At 42.3% G+C, this 20,724-nt stretch overlaps 1 long non-coding RNA gene and 1 pseudogene across 1 annotated transcript in view; one reads left to right on the top strand and one right to left on the bottom strand.

The window, feature by feature from the left end:
• Positions 1-8,938: 8,938 nt before the first annotated feature.
• On the bottom strand, positions 8,939-9,416 carry LOC106968878 (FUN14 domain-containing protein 1-like; annotated as a pseudogene).
• Positions 9,417-17,482: 8,066 nt separating this feature from the next.
• The window catches only part of LOC128315793 (uncharacterized), a 106,975-nt gene continuing 103,733 nt past the window's right edge, over positions 17,483-20,724 (top strand). The window contains exon 1 of the long non-coding RNA XR_008298867.1: positions 17,483-18,880. This is a non-coding gene — a long non-coding RNA (uncharacterized LOC128315793). The remainder of the gene's footprint in view (positions 18,881-20,724) is intronic.

Raw genomic sequence — 20,724 nt, 5'->3', positions numbered from 1 at the left:
AACAAAAACAAACAACTAGAGGTAAAAAGGAGATGTATTTAACCTGGAAAACAGTATCCAAAAAAATTTCTACAGAAAATATTAAATTTAAAAGGAAAAATTGAAAATGTTCATTATTTTATTTTATTTTATTTTGTTTTGTTTTGTTTTAAATACAATATACTCCCCAACATGGAGCTCAAACTCACAACCCCAAGATCAAGTGGTCCTACTTAGCCAGCCAGGCGCCCTAAGCATTGAAAATGTTCTACTTAAGATCCAAAAAAAGAAAAAGAGGTCCATTAGACATCCAGTATTTTACTGGAAACCCTAGTCAATGCATTGCCTGGAAAAATTAGAAAAGATAAGAAGAGGGAAAAAAATAGCATCGTTTGCATAGCTAGTGCTTGAAAATTTAAATGGAAAGAAAAGCTTTGAACACTTAAAAAGATCTACAGATTGAGGATGCATAAGTGAGTTTGCAGCAAGACTGGATTCAAGAGCAATAAATGAACAATCACATTCATCATCAGTGCTCAATAAAAAAAAAGTATTTTAAAGAAAATAATCATTTATGGAAACACCAAAATATAAGTAGGAACAAATCTAAGAAGACAATGTGAAACTGCTTTGTGAAGAAAATTATAGAACTGTATTGAAATTCGAAGAAGATCTAATAAATGGAGCCAGATAACAGATTTTTCAACAGGAAGCTTCAATAGCTTAAGTATTGTTAAATATAGAGATTCAATAGAATTCAAGTCAGTATTCTCCAGAGGTTTTCCTGGGGCTTGACAAATCAATACTAGAAATTTTATGAAGAAGTAAAAGGCCTAGAATAGCCAGTACTCTTGGGAAGATGAAGAGAGGCTGGGGGAATTTGTCCTACCAGATATCAAGACCTAACTGAGCTACAAGAATTAAGTCAATGTGATATCGGCGCAGGGACAGACAAACAGATCAGTAGAACAGAATAGAGGGCTCTAAAAAATATGGACATATAAAAACTTGAATTAGGACAAAGTAGCCATTGTAGATAGCATGGAAAGAAACAAATGGTGTGGGGACAATTGGTTATTCATATGGAAAAACCTGAAATTAAATCCCAATTTACACCATATACAAATAGCAAGTTCAAGTACAATAAAGACATACATATGAAAGTCAAAGGTGTAAACTTTTAGAAGACAAATTAGAAGAATATCTTTATGATAGTCTAAAGAAGGATTTCTTTAAGCAAAATACAAAAACATAGACCATAAAATAAATATTAAAAAATCCAAATCTGTCAAAGGTCTGTTGTAAAAAGACATTGTATAGAGAGTAAAAAAAAAGTCATACAAATGAAGATATTTCAACACGTAAAATCAATAATCAAAATGACTAGTACCCAGAATATTTTCAAAATTCATATAAATCAATAAGAAAAAGACAATACAATCCAGTAGGAAAATGGACAAAAATAGGTACTTTATGAGAGAGGGGTTCAACCTTACTAGTGCTCATCCTTTTTATTAATCTAGGAAATACATGTTAAAATTATAATTTCCAGGGCACCTGAGTGGCTCAGCTGGTTAGGTATCTGACCCTTGATCTCCCCTCAGGTATTGATCTCAGGGTTGTAGGTGCAAGTTCTGCTTTGGGCTAGGTTCCTCACTGGGTGTGAAGCCCACTTTAAACACACACACACACACACACACACACACACACACACACAACATCTGATAAATCCAGATGTTGGCCAATCTGTAATGAGACCTCTCATCCACTTTTAGCAGGAATGTAGCTTGGTATAAGCATCTCAGAAACACTTTGACATTACCTAATAAGGTTAAAATGTGTTTATCCTAAACTCATCCATTATATTTCTGAGTATGTAGCCTAGGGAAATTCTTACTATGTGAGCTGAAAGACATGTAGAAGAATGTACGAGCAGCATTCTTCATAATAGCTCCAATTCATAACACTCCAAATATCCATAAAGAGTAGAAGGGATTGTGTGTGTGTGGGGGGGGCAGGTTATACAAAGGAAGATTACACAGCAGAGAAAATGATCAAGCTACTTTTACATGTAGCAACATGGGTGAATCTTTAAAAACATAATGATGATTGAAAGAAATAAGCTACTAAGACTACTACAAGGAGTATGATTCCATTTACATAAAGAACAAAATTGGTAAAACAAAGTATTATAGTCTAAGAGATGCATACGTAGTTGGTAAACTATAGAAAAGAGGGCTATGATTAATACAGAATTCAGATGCTGTTTCTCTTGCAGGGAAGAGAGGGTGGTATCATTGGAGAGAGGTCCACAGAAACCTCTAGAATACTGGAAATATCCTGTTTCTTATCCAGGACAGAGGTTACACTTTCTATCATTTAAAAAAATTTACAGATAAAATTATTCATTTTAAAATATGTATTCTGCAAATAAATGAAAAGTTTGGTTTGTGCTAGTATGGCAAAGTTGAATGACACAAAGTGCATAAAGTGCCAGGCATCTAAGAAGTGCTCAATATGATATGTGTCCAAATTTTAAAAATAGAATAAAATGACTCTAAGGCCTGGGGGTGAGAAAAGAAGGCACAGAGGAGTGGGCTGTGGATACTAGGATAGATTCTTATGGACCCCAAGTAAGGATGCAGAGACTCGGACATTGGCTGGAGCTGACCCAATCCTTGAGAAATCTGCCAAGCAAAGCAGGCAGACACATTCCAGAAGATGGCATGTTTACAGCTTCTTGGCCCAACACCACGGCCACAAAAGCAGCCAGCCCAAATCCCTTTCTTCTTATCCACAGATGAGGCCCAAGACATTATACCTTTCCTGGGAGGAAATAATGTTTTCTAAGAGAAGCTGAGCCTCATTCACCATGTCTCCTCTCCACCCACCAGCCATGCAGAGATTTAGCAGAGAATGATGTGGGCATCAGATAGTGCTTATCCACCTCACCCTTGCCCATGGGCGGAGGGTCTCAAACATACTGGCTAGGGGCCAGGTCTTCCTGGGGGGTATTCAAGATCTTTTAAGAAACCTTAACTGACCATCTGCTAACTGCAAGACACTTTACCAGACAACATAGTGTTACATGTTGAATTATGTCCCCTCCAAAATATGTTGAAGTCTTAGTTCCCAGAACCTGTAAATATGACCTTGTTTTGAAATAGGTCTTTGCAGATGATCCAGTGGGCCCTGGTCCAAAGCCACAGTTTCCTTATGAAAGGGAAATATGGACATAGGCACATAGGAAAAAGGCCATGTGAAGATGAGCATCTTCCTGCCACAAGCTAAGGAACTTACCAGAAGCCAGGAGAGAGGCCTGGAACAGATCCTCCGTTAGTGCCTCAGCACCGCCCACACCTCGACCTCACACTTCAGCTCCTTAGAAATGTGACACCACACATTTCTGTGTTGTAAGCCACCCAGTTTGTGGTGCTTTAGTTTGGCGACCCTACAAATCTAATACAAATGGTGGACATGGAAGGGAGAAAGGTATAACTCCCTGCCCTCAAGGAGCTCACTGTCTCCAAGGGCATGGGAAAAGAATTGCATTTTAAGCAGAATGAAATAAGTAAAAAGGCAAAAAGGCAAGGGAAGGCTTTTGGCTGTATAGGCTGGAGTGTGAGGAGTTCTAACTGCAGAGGACAAGACACAGTTTCACACGGTCATCTATTTATCCTTTCTTCCACATATTCATTCATTCACAGGGGCTGTAGAATGTTCTGAGTAAGAGTCCAGGCTTTGAAATCAAGTAAGAGTTCATATGTCAAGTCAGGTGGTTCTTAGGTATATGATACCAGGAAAGTTTCCCTCATGTATAAAATGAGGATAATCATACCTACGCGACAGGGTCTGACGCATAGTAACTGTTCCATAAAAGCAGACAACTCTTGGCAGCATTACTATTCACCCAACTAAAGTTTACTGTGTCTGCTATGAGCCAGACAACGTATTAGGGATACAACAATAAGACAATAGTTCCTGCCTTCCTTGAGATCACAGTCTAGCTCCTTCCTGGCTTGGAGACAGATATAAAAGCAAACAGTTACAACATAATAGGATAAGTACTACTAGAGGTAGGCATCAAGGGAGAGCCAAGTTGGGAGTGTCTTGTCCTGAATGAGGCAGGGATGAGGGTAGAGGCAGAGAAGAAGGTGATGCTTGAGGTGACTTTTGAAGGATGAGTAAGGGTTTATTGAGGAGAGAGCCATTCCAAAGAGGGGGAAGGAATGTGCATAAAGCAATAGAAACAGGAGAGAACAGGTGGCATGTGGAGAAGGGCAAACAGTTTGGTGCAGCTGAAGCACAGGATCCTGAGTGAGGAGAGAATCTTGGGAAGATGGGCCAGGGCTGTGTTGTGAGAAGTTCCATATGCCAGCCTGAGGAGTTTGGACTTTGTCTAAAGGCAGTGAAAGCTTTTGACTTTTTAAATAATGGATGGTAAGCAAGGGAGTGACATGGTAAGATTTGCTTTTAGATATATTGCTCTAGCGTTAGTCTGGAGGTGAGAAAAGGGGCAGGCTAGCCTGTTAGGAGGTTATCACATTAGTCAAGACCACAGACTCTGAAGACTAGAACTGAGTCAGTGGTGATGGGGTAGACTTGGGAAACAGAACATAGTGTTAACTGACATCTGTGATGCCTGGTGGCTGCCCAGCATTTCCCAAACACCCTTCCCATGGTTGGGGAATTTCCCAGCTGGTGTGTCCATTCTCCTCAAAGAAGAAGCCGGAAACTCACTTTCCCAGCATCCCTGTCAGATGGGGCGCATGCGTAAAATCTGACCTCTGCCCATCAAGACTTAGTTTTGGGGAAGAGGGTTATGAAGAAGATAGCACATGGAATCCATTCTGACAAGGGTAGTGGGGGGACCCTGTAGTCACTCTCCCCCCAGGGGCTTGCCTGTGATGTGACGCACAGTGCACCAGCCAGCGGTAGCAGCAGCAGGGTGTCTACTGGACAGCCGGGCTCGCAGGCCTTCCTGAAGATTCTTTCTGCTATCGAACAACTTAATAAATTCTTTTTGTTTGTTTGTTTGTTTAAGCTAGCTAGAGTGGCTTCCGTTATTTGTAACTAAGAACACAGCCTGGTACAAATAGAAATGACAAGATTTGGTGATAGATCGGGGGTGAGAGAGAACATGAAATCTGCAATGATGCCCAGATTTCCATCTTAGGTGCCTGGGTGAATGATAATGCTGTTAATTAAGCTTAGGAATGAGGAGGGAAGAACAGCTGTGGGAGGAGAGCTGGAAGTAATAATGAGCTCAGTTGAGTTCAGTTTTCAACATGCTGAGTTTGAGTTTCCTTTGGGACATATGGGTCCTAGACAGATACACGAAATATATGGGTCTGGATATCAGTAAGGATGTCTGAATATGAGTTTTAGGCTTGTTAGAATATATTTATCATTAGATTAATATTAATTGAACACTTAAAATGTTACAGTCACTGGGGAAACAACTATGAATAAGATAAAATCCCTGCTCTCATAAAATTTAATGGGATAAATCATAAATAAATAAGCAGGTAAATAGAAAATGTGGTTTGGGGGTGATATTTACTACAAAGAAGAGTGGAGTAAGGAGATAGAGAGTGATGGTTGGAGGTAGGGTTGGGAAGTGTGTCCAGGGAAGTTGTCTCTGTGGAGGTGACACTTGAATAGAATTAGGGAGTGAGCTCTAAAAAGGTTTGGGGGCAAAGAAAAGCAATCTAGGCAAAGGGAATAACAAATGCAAAGGGATAATAAGCTTAGAGTTTTTAAGGAACAGCAAGAAGGCCAATGTGGCTAGAGTGAAATGAGCAAGAGAATGGTAGATGTGCAAGATGACTTCGCAGGGAGGTAGACAGGGACCAGACCACGTGGTATCTATACTGTTGACCATGATGAAGAATTTTTATTTCATTCTGAATTTGATGAGAAGCATTAGAGGTTCTGAGCAGGGTTCTGTGACTTATGGTTTTAAAGATCCCAGCTGCCACATGGAGTAACATCTTTGAGGGACAAAAGTAGAAGAAAATAGACCAGCTGGGAGGCTGTTGCATTAATGCAGGCAGATGATGGTGGTGGCTTAGACAGAAGAGATGATGAGGATGGCAGGTGGTGAGAAATGGTTAAATTATGGATATCTTTAGAAGGAACAATCAATAGGACTTGCCAGTGGGATTGCTGTGGATGTTAGGGGGAGAGAAATCTTAGAGATTGACTCCCATGCTTTTGGCCTATGGAACTAGGTGACCAGTGACATGCTTTATTTCTTTTTAAAATTTATTGATTTATTCTGAGAGAGAGAGAGCACATGTGGGCATGAGTGGGGGACGGGCAGAGAGAGAGGGAGAGAGAGCATCCCAAGCAGGCTCCACACTGTCAGTGCAGAGCCCAATGTGGGGGTCGAACTCATGAACTGTGAGGTCGTGACCTGAGCCAATGTCAAGAGTTGGACACTTAACCAACTGAGCCACCCAGGTACCCCAGTGGTATGCTTTAATGAGGGGTGTGGTGAGAGCTGGTTGGGGAGTGGTGGTAGAAATAAAATATTTTGGTTTGAAAGTAAGTTGGAGATGTCTATTAGACCCCAAAACAGAAAGGTTGGGGCAAAACTGATCAATTTGGACCTCATCCTCTCAGAGACAGTATTTAGCCACATCCCTTCCCTTCCCTCCCCCCATAAATCCATTCTCAAATCCCCCCTGCAGCCTCGGGGAAGCTTCCTGTCATGGGTGACTTATGGAAGGAATCTTTTATCTTTCCTCTCTGGCACAAGTCTTTCCCCAGGAGGTCTGTGCTGAGCCTACCACAAGTAAAATCTAGAAAATAGAAAAAGCAGAAAACCAAGACAAGACATTTTAAAGAAAAGTACATTGTATTGCAGTGCATTATGAATTTAAAAATTGTAAGTTGATTGATTATATATGTGTGCTACATGTTTTAGGATTTAAACTTCTGTAAAGCAGCAGTTGTTCTGTTCTGTGTTTTCTTGGGAGGCAGTTTAGAGAAGTGGTTAAGATCACTGGCCTTGGACTCCTACTCCTTGGGTCCAATTTAGAGATCTGTAATTCTGGTCTAGTTATTAAATCTCTCAGCACCTCAGTATCCCCATGTGTGAAATGGAGGTTGTAATAGAACTGCCATTTTAGGGCTATTGTAGAGATTAAATGACTGAGCGTGAGTAAAGCCCTTAGGATGGTTCCCATATAGAATGAACTCAATAATCACTGACTGTTAGTACATATTATGTGTTCTACAGGAACATAGCATATTGCGGATCCCACATAAGAAATACTCAAGCAGAGGCTAAAATACTCCTGTAAGAATGGTATAGGAGGAACACCTTATTGGGAGGGGGTAGTTTCTGGATCTAAAACCTTCTAATTTTGGATTCTTTTCCACTCTATGAAGTAACTCCTGTGCTGCCTGGGAGCATGGTGTGTTGATTGACCATGTGACAAAGTGTGAGGCTGGTGAAAACAGGGAACTACTTGGTTTCCTTTAGATGCCATCATTTTTGTTGAGTTGCCTACCCTTATCCCAGATGCCAGAGGATCTGCTGTGCTTTCTGCTTACCTGGGTTCCCTGCCTCTGTCATCCTATCCAGACTCCTGATTCTTTAGGTGAGAGTCTGCTAGCCAGCTGACCATAAGGTGTAGTCTTTCATTATGGCTGGTAGGCAGTATTCACATTCATGACAAGTTTGCAGAGGTGAGTAGTGATGGGCACACTGAGTGAGGGAGAGGATTGCAGAACCTGCACTGGACACTGTAGTGGGATTTAGATAGTTGCAGGTCCCTGTGGCCCATCCTGCTGGAGCCCTGGGGAAAGTTATTCTAGAAGAAACTAAATGTATCTAAAATCTAAGTTCTGGAGAAGAGGAAATGAAATTTGTACACTGACCAGTTGTCACCATGCTTACATACAGGGCCAGACTCTATGTTCTCTGGAGAGAACGGATAAGATCTTTAAGTCTGAGAACAAACACGGTAAAACTCGTTTGCAGCTGTGTTTAAGTGCTGTGCTATTTGCAAGTAGGCGCCATATCCCTGCACTTGCTTCAGAAAATCCAGCTATGTGGTTTGCATTAAAACACACACACACACACACACACACACACACACACACACACACAAGAACCTAACCATTACAGTGTCAGCTCCAGGTGGTTCCTTTCTTTTTTGGTATTAAATCTGTTTAATATCTTTAATAATTCTCTTACTTCTAAATCTTTCCACAAAGGGCAGTACAGTTCTTCAGCTTATTGCAAACATGTCTTTAAAAAAAAAAAAAAGCAACCTTAATGTTGAAGCTCTAGTTACAAAATTTTAGTTATTGGCACTATACCATAAAGCCAAATATTGTCCTTGTTTTAAAACAAGGTCAATATTTCACTGGAGAATATAGCCAACACATTTTTTTCCTCTATATATCTACATCCAATGGTGGTATTTTATAGGCTAATTTAAAAACAAATGCAAATTTTAAAAAATTAATGAAAGCCATGTTTTGCTCAGGAATACTATTGTACACATACCACAGAGGTTGTTTTTTTTTTATTTTTTATTAAAACTTTTTTTACGTTTATTTATTTTTGAGACAGAGAGAAGGGATGAACAGGGGAGGGTCAGAGAGAGAGGGAGACACAGAATCTGAAACAGGCTCCAGGCTGTGAGCTGTCAGCACAGAGCCCGATGTGGGGCTCGAACTCACGGACTGCGAGATCATGACCTGAGCCGAAGTCGGTCGCCCAACCGACTGAGCCTCCCAGGCACCCCCGGAGGTTGTTTTTACAGCAGATACTAGTTTGCCAAACTTCAATGGCGAAACACTAAGTTGTGAGTTTGGTATTGTCCCCCTAGCTGCTTCTTGCTGCCCTGGAGAATCTGGCCATTAGTGATGTTGACCAACCACCTTGTTGCCACCATTTCCCTTCTTACAGGTGACCGCACTGCGCAGAATACGCATATCCTTAAGATGCAAGGCCTAGCAAAAAGCCTCCCACAAATCCACTGGATATCAACATGTTCTGTTTGATAAATTCGGTTGCTTCTTCAATTATACTATTGATTTTAGGTGCTGCTGTATTTGCTCATTTCTCAATCTTTCACTCGGTTTACATCTTTTTCGCTCTCTTCCAGTCAGTCTGCACACAGCCACTGTGACGGGCAATCTGCAGAAGAGCAAAGCCACCTCCTACTGCAGTTGCTGTAAGTTCTCCAGCTCTCCGGGACAAAAACCCCTGCATGCCAGCCAGTCACACCAATTACAATCTGGGTGGCTACTGAGTATTTTTCTACCACAGGTCCAGAACTGTGGCCAAATACTCGATTCCACCAATGGTGTCTTCTTGCATACTCAGTTAAATCTAACCCTTCCTAAGACTCATCATCGCCTTCCTACTCTTGGGGGGTGGGTGCGGTTGGAGGGTGCGGTTCCGGGGTCGCCATGACACCGCCAGTCCAGGTGGTTCCTTTCAGATGTAACTGAACCAACCATCTCTCTCTGTTCTGCCCCTCCCTCACGAAGACTGTGAGGAGTGTGGTCCTCAGCCAGGTATTTAACAGAAGGTCTCACAAGGGGAAACGCTAACACTTTCACTGGGTCTTTGCATAACCAAGTGAGCAGCCAAATAAAAGCTTTTCCTAAAAGGACGTAACAGCCAAACGTCATGGGTGATTCCAGATTGGATCCTGAATTTAAAAAAAAAAAACTGTCAAAGATATTTTGGGACAATTGAAGACAGTTGACTATGGATTGTATGCTAATTAGATCCTCATCATTCAGAATGTAGGCCACTGACCACACCAGCTGCATCACCTAGGAGCTTGTAAGAAATGCAGTGAAGGGTCTAGGTGGCTCCGTCAGTTAAGCATCCGACTTTGGCTCTGATCCTGATCTCAGGGGTTTGTGAGTTTGAGCCCTGCATCAGTCTCTGTGCTGTCAGCGCAAAGCCCCCTTCAAATACTCTCTTTCCCTGTCTCTCTGCCCCTCACTCGCTCCCGTGCACACATACTCTTTCTCTCTCAAAAATAAACATTAAAAAATAAATAAATAAATTATGGGCACCTGGGTGGCTTAGTCAGTTAAGCATCAGACTTCACCTCAGGTCATGATCTTGCAGTTGGTCAGTTAGAGCCTGGAGTCAGGCTCTGTGCTGACAGTTCAGAGCCTGGAATATTCTGTGTCTCCCTCTTTTCTCTGCCCCTCCCCCACTAGCACCCTGTCTCTCTCTCTCTCTCAAAATAAATAAACATTAAAAATTTTTTTAAATAAATAAGTTTAAAACAATAGAAATGCAGCATCAGTCCCCACCCCACGTCGTTTATATGCACATTAAAGATTGAGAAGCATGTGTGTGAGTGCTCGTGCATATTCCAAGTAGAATTCAGAGGTATGTTTGCAAACCAGACTGAAAGTGATGCTTTTAAAGGAACTGGATCGTGGATTCCTACAAGGCACCACGGACTGTCCTGCTGGAGCCATTAGTCTTCTAAGTGGGTAGACCAGGCACGGAGCTATCTACTGCACCAAGAAGAGGAGGAATGATGGAGTTAGACCACCCCACGGGAAGAAGCTCCAGAGACCCAAAGGTGCCTGGGGATTCATTGTCACTATGCGACAAGAAGTCAACAAGGTTAGGAGTTTGGGTGTATCCCCTTAACTTGGTGGGGATTTTTTTCCCTCAGTTGGATGACACAGCTTAAAATTCCTTCCTTCATGTGTTGTAATTCCCTCTGGTTTTCCCCAACCCTTTACTGTGGTTGGACAACACCCCTTCAACTTTGTGTGTTGGTGACAGGGGAGAAGTGAGACCTTCCCTGTGGTCACAGCCCTCAGTGGAGGCCTTTGCAGGGGTAGAAGCATCCATGGCAGGAGGCAGGGGGCCCTGGGTTCCAGGCTGCATTTTCTAGAAGGTGAGTTGGCACGTTGCCACTCCTGGGTCTCATTTAAGTGTCTCTGTCTCCTTGCGGGTCTGAGCCTTGTATTCAGGATTACTAACTCTGAGAACTTGTAAGTGCCAAATCACAGAAGGGGAAGTGGTCAGGATGAGCCTCCCCCAAGCCCCATATTTCTCTAGCTATAGAGAATTTGAGTCATGTTGGGGCATTTATTTCACATAAAGACTAACAAAACCAAAAAGAACTGAGAAATTACCTCTCCCCATTCTTGTTTCCAAATTCCATTCAGGTTTGGAACTTATTTGAACAATTTTCATTTTGAAACATGAAAAGGTGGAAGATTCCAGCCTCTTTCTGTTAACAGTAGACAAAGATAAGCATCTCTCCACAAAGGTACAAGATTATGTTACCCTTCTGGAATCCTGGTAGCCAATTCAAGTTGTTTTTGAAGCACAATGCTACCCATGAGGCCTAAACCAAAAGAACCAGACATTCCAGATTGACTCAAATAATTCCATTTTTTAAATGTAATGTTCTGGCACCTCTGTGATTTCCATATTTGTTCCAGTTTTCATCACACCCTGTGATACTGAATGGCAACATCAGGAACAGAATGCTTCTTTGAATAACTCAGCTGCCTTCCTACCTTGTGGCTATCAGGTGTAGGACACAGTTTGTTAGCAATTAAAAGAAAACACAATTTCCATTCAAGAATTTAATTCTCTTTCAACACACATAAAAAAGGGAAAAGTTATTTTGTGGTTTATTGTGCGGAGGACAAGTCTTCTAAAAAAACCGAAAGAAGGCAATTCTCAATGGAAACTATGGATCTTTGATGAACTTTTTATTTCTGCATGATTTGAGATTTATGAAGAGCCAAACTAAAACCTATTTTGTTTTTCACTGTGTCTTATAAGTAGGGGAAAAAATGACATTAGTAACTATTGAGCCATGTGACTCTCAAATACATAGTAACTTGGCTTTGTATTCGCTCACAACGCTTCTAGAAACCCCACGATAGAAAGGTTAAATCCTTTTCATTTTCTTTGGAACTATTTGGAAACATTCACAGCTCAGAGCTGGGATGTCCATCCTATAGTTTATGTAGCATAACTGTGTTGTCTCTGATACTCCAGAACAAGAGTTTACAACCGAACTGGAAAACAACTGTCCTGCGCTACGTCTAGTCTAGCTGTGTAGGCCAGACTTTATCAGTTTTTGGTACTGCTTGTGATAATTACCTCTTGCCAAACATGCTTGTCTGAATTATTCCATAAAACACGCTTGATAAATGGACTTATCAAGACCATTAGGTCTTGAAGAACTTAAATTAGTCCCAGATGACTCTCTTTTCAGTTAAAAGATAAATTTAAATAAAATGTGAATGTAAACATATTTTCAACTCAGAGTTCTATTTTAACCACTGAAGCACATTCTGGCACTAAGTACTATATCTATTTTTGACATTTATGACTTTTGCATTTGTTGGAAACACACAAGACCTCAGGTGGCTGTATCTATTTTTTATATTTACGACTCTTTTGTATTTGCTGGAAACAAACAAGTTCTCAATTTTCTATCTGTAAAATGAAATAATAACAGATGCTTCATAAGGATCTGAGGATGAGTAAATAAGATAGTAGAAAGAAAGGGGTTTATCACAGTACCTGGTACATAGTGAATGTTCAGTAAATGTTACAATAGAATTCCTTTAACTTGTGGCAGAGGTACACACATTAGGGAGGTGATTTAAATATATTCATTTCCCTTGGTTTTCAGACTAATGTATTTATCTTTCATTGTACTATAATGGCTGTCAATAGCAATTCGGAGCTATTTGTGCATTAGTTAAGTTTTAAAAATGTAAGGCTCCTTCTGATCTGCTTTTAAGGCCCTCTGCTTTTCTGGTGCAGCTTCACTTCTTTCCTGCTCCCAGCTCACCATCTGTACAGAACCATGACTGGACCTGAGAGATACTCCACAGTTTCTTTTCCAGTCCTACTGACATATAATTGACACATAACACTGTGTAAATTTACAGCGTATTATCGTGTATGGATTTGATACATTTACACATTGCAAAATGACTACCACCATAGGATTGGGTACAACCTCCCTCAGGTCACATAACTACTTTGTGTGTGTGTGTGTATGGTGAGACATTTAAGATTTATTCTCCTAGGAACTTCTTGGTATATAATACAGTATTATTAACTATAATCACCATGCCATCTAGTAGATCCCTAGAACATATTCATTTTCTAATGAATATAAAACTGGCATTTTGTGCTTTTTGACCAACATCCCCCTATTTCCTACCTCCCACCCCCAACGCCTGGTAACCAACATTCTACTCTCTGTTTCTATGAGTTCAGCTTTTTAATTTTTTTAGCTTTTTATTTTTTTGTTTTTTCTAAGTAAGCTCTATGCCCATCGTGATGTTTGAACTCATGACCCTCAGATCAAAGGTCAGATGCTCTACCCACTGAGCCAGCCAGGCACCCTGAGTTCAACTTTTTTAGAATCCATATATAAGTGAGATCAGACAGTGTTTGTCTTTCTCTGACTTATTTCACTTAGCATAATGCCTTCAAAGTCTATCCACATTGTCAAAAATAGCAGAATGTTCTTCTTTCTTGTGGCTGAATATTTTAATATATATATATATCACATATGTATCACATATATCATATATATATCACATCTGCTTTATCAATTCATCCATTGTAGAGCACTTAGGTTGTTTCCATACCATAGCTATTGACTCCACAGTTTCTTGTATCATTTTTTTTTTCCTGTCTGGAAAACTTCCCCAGCTCTCTTGGTTATGATTCTGTTCTTCCTTTAAGACCTGGCTCACACATTTTTTCTTTTACAAAGTTATCTGTGATTCCCTTAGTCCAAAAATAATCTCTACCTTAGAGTCATTCTAATGACATTGAAAAACATTTTTTAAGGTTTTTTTTTTTTTTTTTTTTGAGAGGGAGGGAGAGAGAGAGTGCACAAGCACAAGCGGGGGAGGGGCAGAAAGTGAGAGGGGGACACAGAATCCAAAGCAGGCTCCAGGCTCTGAGCTGTCAGCACAGAGCCTGACGCAGGGCTGGAACCCACGAACCATAGGATCATGACCTGAGCCAAAGTCAGACGCACAACCGACTGAGCCACCCAGGTCCCGACATTGAAAATTTTTTAAATAAAACTTTAAATTTAGAATAGGATCAGAATTACAGAATAGTTGTGAAGATTATATAGAGGATTCCTATATACCCCTTAGCTCATGTCTCCTAATGCTCATATTACTATACTACATTTGCCACAATGAATAATCCAGCATTGGTACGTGCATTGAGCCCTTTTAATTTATTTTGTAGCTGACTCAACTGTAAACTCCTTGAGGCCAGACTCTGTGGCCACTAACCTTTTCATTCCTGTAATCTGTACAAAGTCTATGCTTACCATCGTGCACTGACTAGGTACTAAAACAATATTTGTTGAATGAATAATTGCCTTCATTGCCTTAACTGCCTGCCTCAACAAAACCCTCAGTTTGTTTATTGTAAATCAACTTTGTATTCAAGTAGAACATACATGCAAAAAATGTGATCATAAATATGGAGCTCAATGAATTTTCACAAAGTGGACACATTCATGTAACTATCAGTGAGATCTTCAAATAGAACACTTTCTGCATATTTCCTTTCCTTGGAAGCCCCCCAGTGCACCGCTTCCAGTCTTCCATTTTGACTTCTTATAATGCCCTCATTTTTATTTTAACAATGGGATTCAGTGTCATGGTTTATGATTATAATGTAACTTTCTTTTATATTGTTATCATATCCATGCAACGTAACTTGAATCTATCTATTAAAAAATTCACTGCTGATTAAAGGAAGTACGATGAAGTAGATTTTCCAACCGCCAAACAATGTCCATTGTCCTTGTAGTTTATATAATTTCTTCATCAAGGCCCAGCTTATAGTTGGGTGTACCCACTTTGAGCTGAAGGACAATTCCAGTCTGAAAACATCAGTCGGGCCACTGTAGGAAGTAGGATATAAACCATTTTGGTTTCTGTTCCCTTAGAAACACATGGAACAAAATAAAGTTTGCCAAATGGAAATATACAAAACCACTGGGGAAATAAATGTTATTTTTAAGCTTCTAAGAGGCTATCACAAATAACCGGGAGGAGAGTGGAAAGAATTCAAAAAGCAGGTGACCTTTTAACAGGCAGAACACAGCAGGGTTAGCAAGTGCCTGGAGAATGTTGTGACTTGGAGAAAGAGATGCTGAGAGCCCAGGCTGGGCGGGACTGACCTCAGTGGACATGATGAGAATGGAGCTGGCTTTTCCCCATCTTACGACAACTGGATAGCAAAAAGGAAACCATCCTCCAGAAATGGGAGCTGTGAGAATCCCTGGGTACCAAAAAAGGAGCAGATTTGGAGATCTGGGAGCTGGTGGGTTTTTGTTGGCAGCCATATCTGGAGCGTCACGCTCAGAAGGCTGGCTTTCCTCCACTCTTAGAGCAAATATCACCCTGCAGAGACACCAGGGTGACCTGTCCTCTAGGTGGAGACCACAGAGGCAAGGCAGGTTGGTTAGAAGGAGGAGGATGGCTGCACTGTCAGTAGAGAAAGCTGCTCTGGAAACGAGACAGGGAGAAGGGCAGGCGTCTCTTCTGGGTTCAGAGGGGAAAAGACTCCACCGTGGCCTGTCTCTGTCCTTCTGAGATTATTTCACTGCTAGCGTTCTCAGATGGATCAGGAATTGACAGCTAGTTTGCACAATATATACCAGTTACACAAGTTGCCTGCTTTGTGGTGTGTATTTATTTATTTAAAAATTTTTTTCTTTTTCTTTCTTTTTTTTTTTAACTTATTTTTGAAGGACAGAGCATGAGCGGGGGAGAAACAGAGAGAGAGGGAAACACAGAATTTGAAGGCTCCAGGCTCTATGCTGTCAGCACAGAGCCCGACACGGGACTCGAACTCACGAACTGCGAGATCATGACCTGAGCCGAAGTTAGATGCTCAACCGACTGAGCCACCCAGGCAACCCCCCCCCAATTTTTTTAATGTTTATTTATTTTTTGATAGAGACTGAGTATGAACAGGGTAGGGGTAGAAAGAGAGAGACACAGAATCTGAAGCAGGCTCCAGGCTGTCACCACAGAGCGCAACACAGGGCTCGAACTCACTAACTGTGAGATCATGACCTGGGCCAAACTCAGCCGATTAACCAAGTAAGCCACCCAGCACCCCTATGGTGTGTGTTTAAAACAAGACAGAGAATGTTGCCAGTTGGTCAGTCTAGCTTTCCACACAGAGATAGCTTTGAGAAAACTGGCTCGACTAGAGATAGTGCATGCCACATTTTCTCTCATAAAGGGAAAGCCTCTCCAGACCAAGCAAAGAGGGAGATGCCAAGAGCTGGCTGTTCCTGCTTATCCCTTGGGTTACAGACAGTCACAACTCCAAGCACAGCAGGGACCCATAGTGCTGTGGCATTCACGTAACTACTAGCATCGCATGTCCTTTAATGAGCAGACTAACAAACAACAGTATGTGTTAGATCTTCTGGAAAAAAGCTCTCAGAAGCCGGAATGTGTTCTCAAACCATCAGCCTTTCTTCACCATTTCCTTCTACTACCACAACAGTCAGTCAAAGTGACTTGCCGGAGGTTAGTAGAAGTAGGTGCATGTAGGAGCTCACAGAAAAGTACTGAATGGCTCCTGGGCTTTGTTTATTCTAGATACCTGCAATCTTACAAAAATAGACCAATCTCTCTTTCTAGAGAGGCAATTCACAGCAAGGCAGAAAACGCACTAAGTGGCGTTACTCTTCCTTCGCTTAGCCCAGTTCTTTTTCCGCATTTCTGATTTTTTGTTTTTAATAAGAGAAAGAGACAAGAAGAGTTTTCCCAAATAACACATTGAAGCTTGTGACTAACAGCAGTAAAACTGAATGTTCAACATCAGTGTTATAAAAATCATCCACTTATCTTCCTGGAGAGTTTTTCTTTTAGGTGCCAGCTTACTGTTTTTCTGTGGACTCTCTTCCTTACCTGAATGAGAGGTGCATTCTCTTTTGCTACTAACCTCCACCTCCACTGCAAAGACTGTGACCTCCCACTTTAGAGGCACAAAATCTCAGCCCACTGCTCTGTACAATCAGTCCTCTCTCCTTGCTCTCTACCATCGACAATATGGAAAAGAGCAGAAGTTTCCAAGGTTCCGTCACTCCTGAACATACACTGGGTGAAATTTAGGCGGGGATTGTATGCTTGTATGCTCCACCAACCAACAGCCCTTAAACATGGGCAAGGGTGTAGGGATGGCCTACTCACTACCTATATACCAGTGAAAGTTAAGAGACATACTAGATGCCCATAAATTGAAATTGTGTTTAAATAACTGATGGCACATCCACTAAGGGGACTCTAGGAGCTTTAATGTTTGCTGAAAGTGCATAACATGTTTCTGCTACAATATTAAGTAAAAAAGGTAGGATACAAAATATATTTATAATATGACTGCAGCTGAGCAATGTTTAAAACCTAAAAATCTTTTGCAAAGAAAAAAAGAAGGAGGAGAAGGAGGAGGAGGAGGAGGAGGAGGAGGAGGAGGAAGAGAAGGAAAAGGAGAAAAAAAGACTGGACACAAATGCTTCAGAATCAACAGACTGAGTGAGCCCTGAGGGTGACACTTTGGGTGATTCCTTCTCTGTTTGTAATTTTCCACCTTTTACTCGAGCATGTCCTCCTTTTATAATTATGAAAATCTTGAGTTCTTGCATTTAACCAGTGAGCAAAAGCAGTAGACAGAGGCGCTGTGGCCGGGCACCCAGTGCTCCAGGGGCCAACCGGGCGGATTTGGCGGTGGCTGCCTGGGCCGGGCGAGGTCCCTGAGCCAGCCTCCGGGACACAGGACTCTGCTGGGGCAGAAGCCTTCAGAGAGGAGCCTAATTTATCTGAGCACAGCTGACGTCGCTCAGAGAAATCCAGAAAGTGCTGATTAATCACGCAGTCAAGGCTAATCCCTGGAAAGAACTCGAGTCGAGGTGACACAAAACAGTGCCCCAGGCGGGAACACGACCTCAGGCGCCGCCGCGGGGCCAAAATCTGGGCCTCCACGTCTCGCCGCCGCCTGGAACGCTCTACGGCGCTGGCTGCGCAGGTGGCGCATGCGCACCCCGCCGACCGGCCCCCTCCAGCCGCCGGCCCGCCACCTGCTTGGCGTCCCCAGGCTCGCGCCCGCCCCTGGCCGGTTCTTGTGAGCGTCAACTCTGTTTACTGCTTCGTGGTCGCCAACCCACGGGCACTGCTCTTAAGGTTGACTGTCACCGTGGTGGGAAGACATTGGCCAAGAACTGTTTTCCTTGGAGAGAGCTCTCACACAGTCTGAGAGAAAATTAGTATTAAAGGTTGTCTGCTCTAGAGGAGAAAAAAGTATTCAAAGGACTGTGGAGACCTGAGATGTCAGTGGAGGCACCTGGCAGTGAACTCTATTGCTCTTACGAATGGCTTTATAAGGGGCGCCTGGGTGGATCAGTTGATTAAGCCACCCGCTCTTGGTTTTGGCTCAGGTCATGATTTCACAGTTCCTGGGGTTCGAGCCCCCGCCAGGCCCCGAAATCTTCCAAAAAGAATCCTGGGCGAGGCCAGGCAAGCACGAGAAAGACTCGAAGCGTTCCAAGTGGGAACCTACTGGGCTCTGCTCAGAAGGAAACGCTGCAAAGAGTGCGGAGGAGCCGGGGGGGAGTGCTGGACGCCTCCTCTTGCCTTCAGAGCGTTGCCTCCTAACAGCAGAAGCTCACGCTAACTTGGCTCTGCTGTCAGTCTTGAGGGAGCCCCCATTGGTCTCCTGCAGCGCAGTGCCCCAGCTCCCCCAGCCCGGGCTTGTCTAGTTTATTAGGCACGTGTTAAACAGCCAGCCACGCCAGTGGGCAGGGTGTAAGAAAGTACCTGGCACCTGGAGGCGAATGGAGCTAAAGCTGGAGTTCTGGTCCAGGTATGTGCAACTGGTACCCCTCCCCCCCGCCCGCCGCACGCCAAATACCCACAAACACAAATTGCCCTCCTGATTTGTTTTAATCACTTCAAGTCACAATCTTTATATTTTCTTTCCTGTTGTACTTACTGTTAGAAAACAAAGGTCTCACTAGGCTTGTTTTATGACCTTCACCAGTACACTTGTGCTACTTCACCAGTACACATGTTAGATTGGCTTGGCAAAGGGAAGGGCGCTTTATCTTCTTTTGATCACTATCGGAGTCACAGGCCTTTAAATCTTTTGAACTCACATCCCTTGTTCCACACTAGCTGCTACTGATTCTACAACCCTGGTGCTCTCTCTTTGACTCAAATATGAGATCTTTTCTGTCTCTTGGGCCCAAGGGACTGGGATGCGGAGGAAGGTTCCTAAGCCATAATCAGCAGCTTAAGTTCCTATGACCTTGTTGGAGTTCATAGTCACCAGAATCAACAACGAACTGGGTTTAGGGGAAACAGAAGCAGGTTTATGTAGTTCAGAAAAGATAACCCAGTTCCAAGACATGGGGAGAACAGATAAGCATGTTTGGTAGTTGTTAAAATGAGAGCTTCTCAAACTGGGGTTATCATCAGAATCACCCAGACACCTTAAAAATACAGACTTCCAGGGTAGGGAGTGGGGCAGACATCTGTGTTTTTCAAAACCCTTGGGTGATTCTGACATCAGCAAAGGCAGGGCCTGCTGGTTTATGGCTAGGGCTACTGTGAATCAGGGGCATCACTCAGCTTAGGCAATACAGTGTGTCTGGGGTTGGAGTTGCTGATCAGAACTTATGAGGGTCTAGAGACACGTATGGCCCAGTTTGCCAAAATTATATCCTTACTGTTGGATATGACCTTAAGACTTGGGGCTCAGAGGTGAAGGGGTCTGGGAAGAGGACAGACAGAAGTGCCCACCTTCTGAGTGACTAGGTAGGAATCAAAGACTTGCAGATTCCTAAGCTCTGGGGAAGGGTATTAGGCTCAGGTCAAGGAACCACCAGTGGAGAGGAATAGTAACAGGAGAATCCAGCATAGCTGTACAGTTCTGCTGAGCCTCCACTGACCTCATTGCCAGCTCCACCAGCAGGGAGGAGCTGTAACTTAGAGCCTACCGGAGTCTAAAACTTACTATTAGACAAAGATTCTAAACTAGGTAAGTTTTGATTGAAGGAGGTAACAATAATATTAATAATAATTATTACTATCACAAATGCTATCGGGATTAGCACTTATTGAGCACTGTGTGAAACACTTTACAAGAATGGGCTCTTATAATCCCTTTGAGGTAAACCGTATGTCCAATTTATAGATGAGGAAACCAAAGCTCATAGAGTTTAGGTGCATCATCTAAGGATTCCCAACTAGGTGCTGGCAGAGACAGAACTTGAACATATGGCCATTTGACTCCAGAATGTGAGTTCTTTTGATGTAAGACTTCCCATTTCAGCGGCCTGGTTAGTCCCACCAGAGTGGAGCTGAACACAAGTCAAAGAGTGGGATGGTGGTTAAGAGAAACTTAAGAATGAATGGCTGTAAATGCTAAAATACGCAGAGAGCAATTAATTTGAAAACTCACATCTTACAGAGGTAGGATTGTTGTTTCAATGTGGTTATTCATAATCTGAGATTATAGTAAATCCATGACACCTTTATATCAACCTGAAGATTAGGTAGGCACATAATAAACCAAATCAGTGAGCCTGGAGGATAGTTAGGTTCTAAATTTTATTTTATTATATTTTTAATGTTTTATTTATTTTTGATGGAGAGAGAGAGCATGAGCTGGGGAAGGGTGGAGAGAGAGGGGGACAGAGGATCCAA

This window comes from Acinonyx jubatus, chromosome A1 (assembly GCF_027475565.1).
Source record: "Acinonyx jubatus isolate Ajub_Pintada_27869175 chromosome A1, VMU_Ajub_asm_v1.0, whole genome shotgun sequence".
Taxonomy (NCBI): Eukaryota; Metazoa; Chordata; class Mammalia; order Carnivora; family Felidae; genus Acinonyx; species Acinonyx jubatus.
The sequence above is the reverse complement of the archived record's forward strand: the minus strand, read 5'-3'. Positions and strand labels throughout refer to the sequence as shown.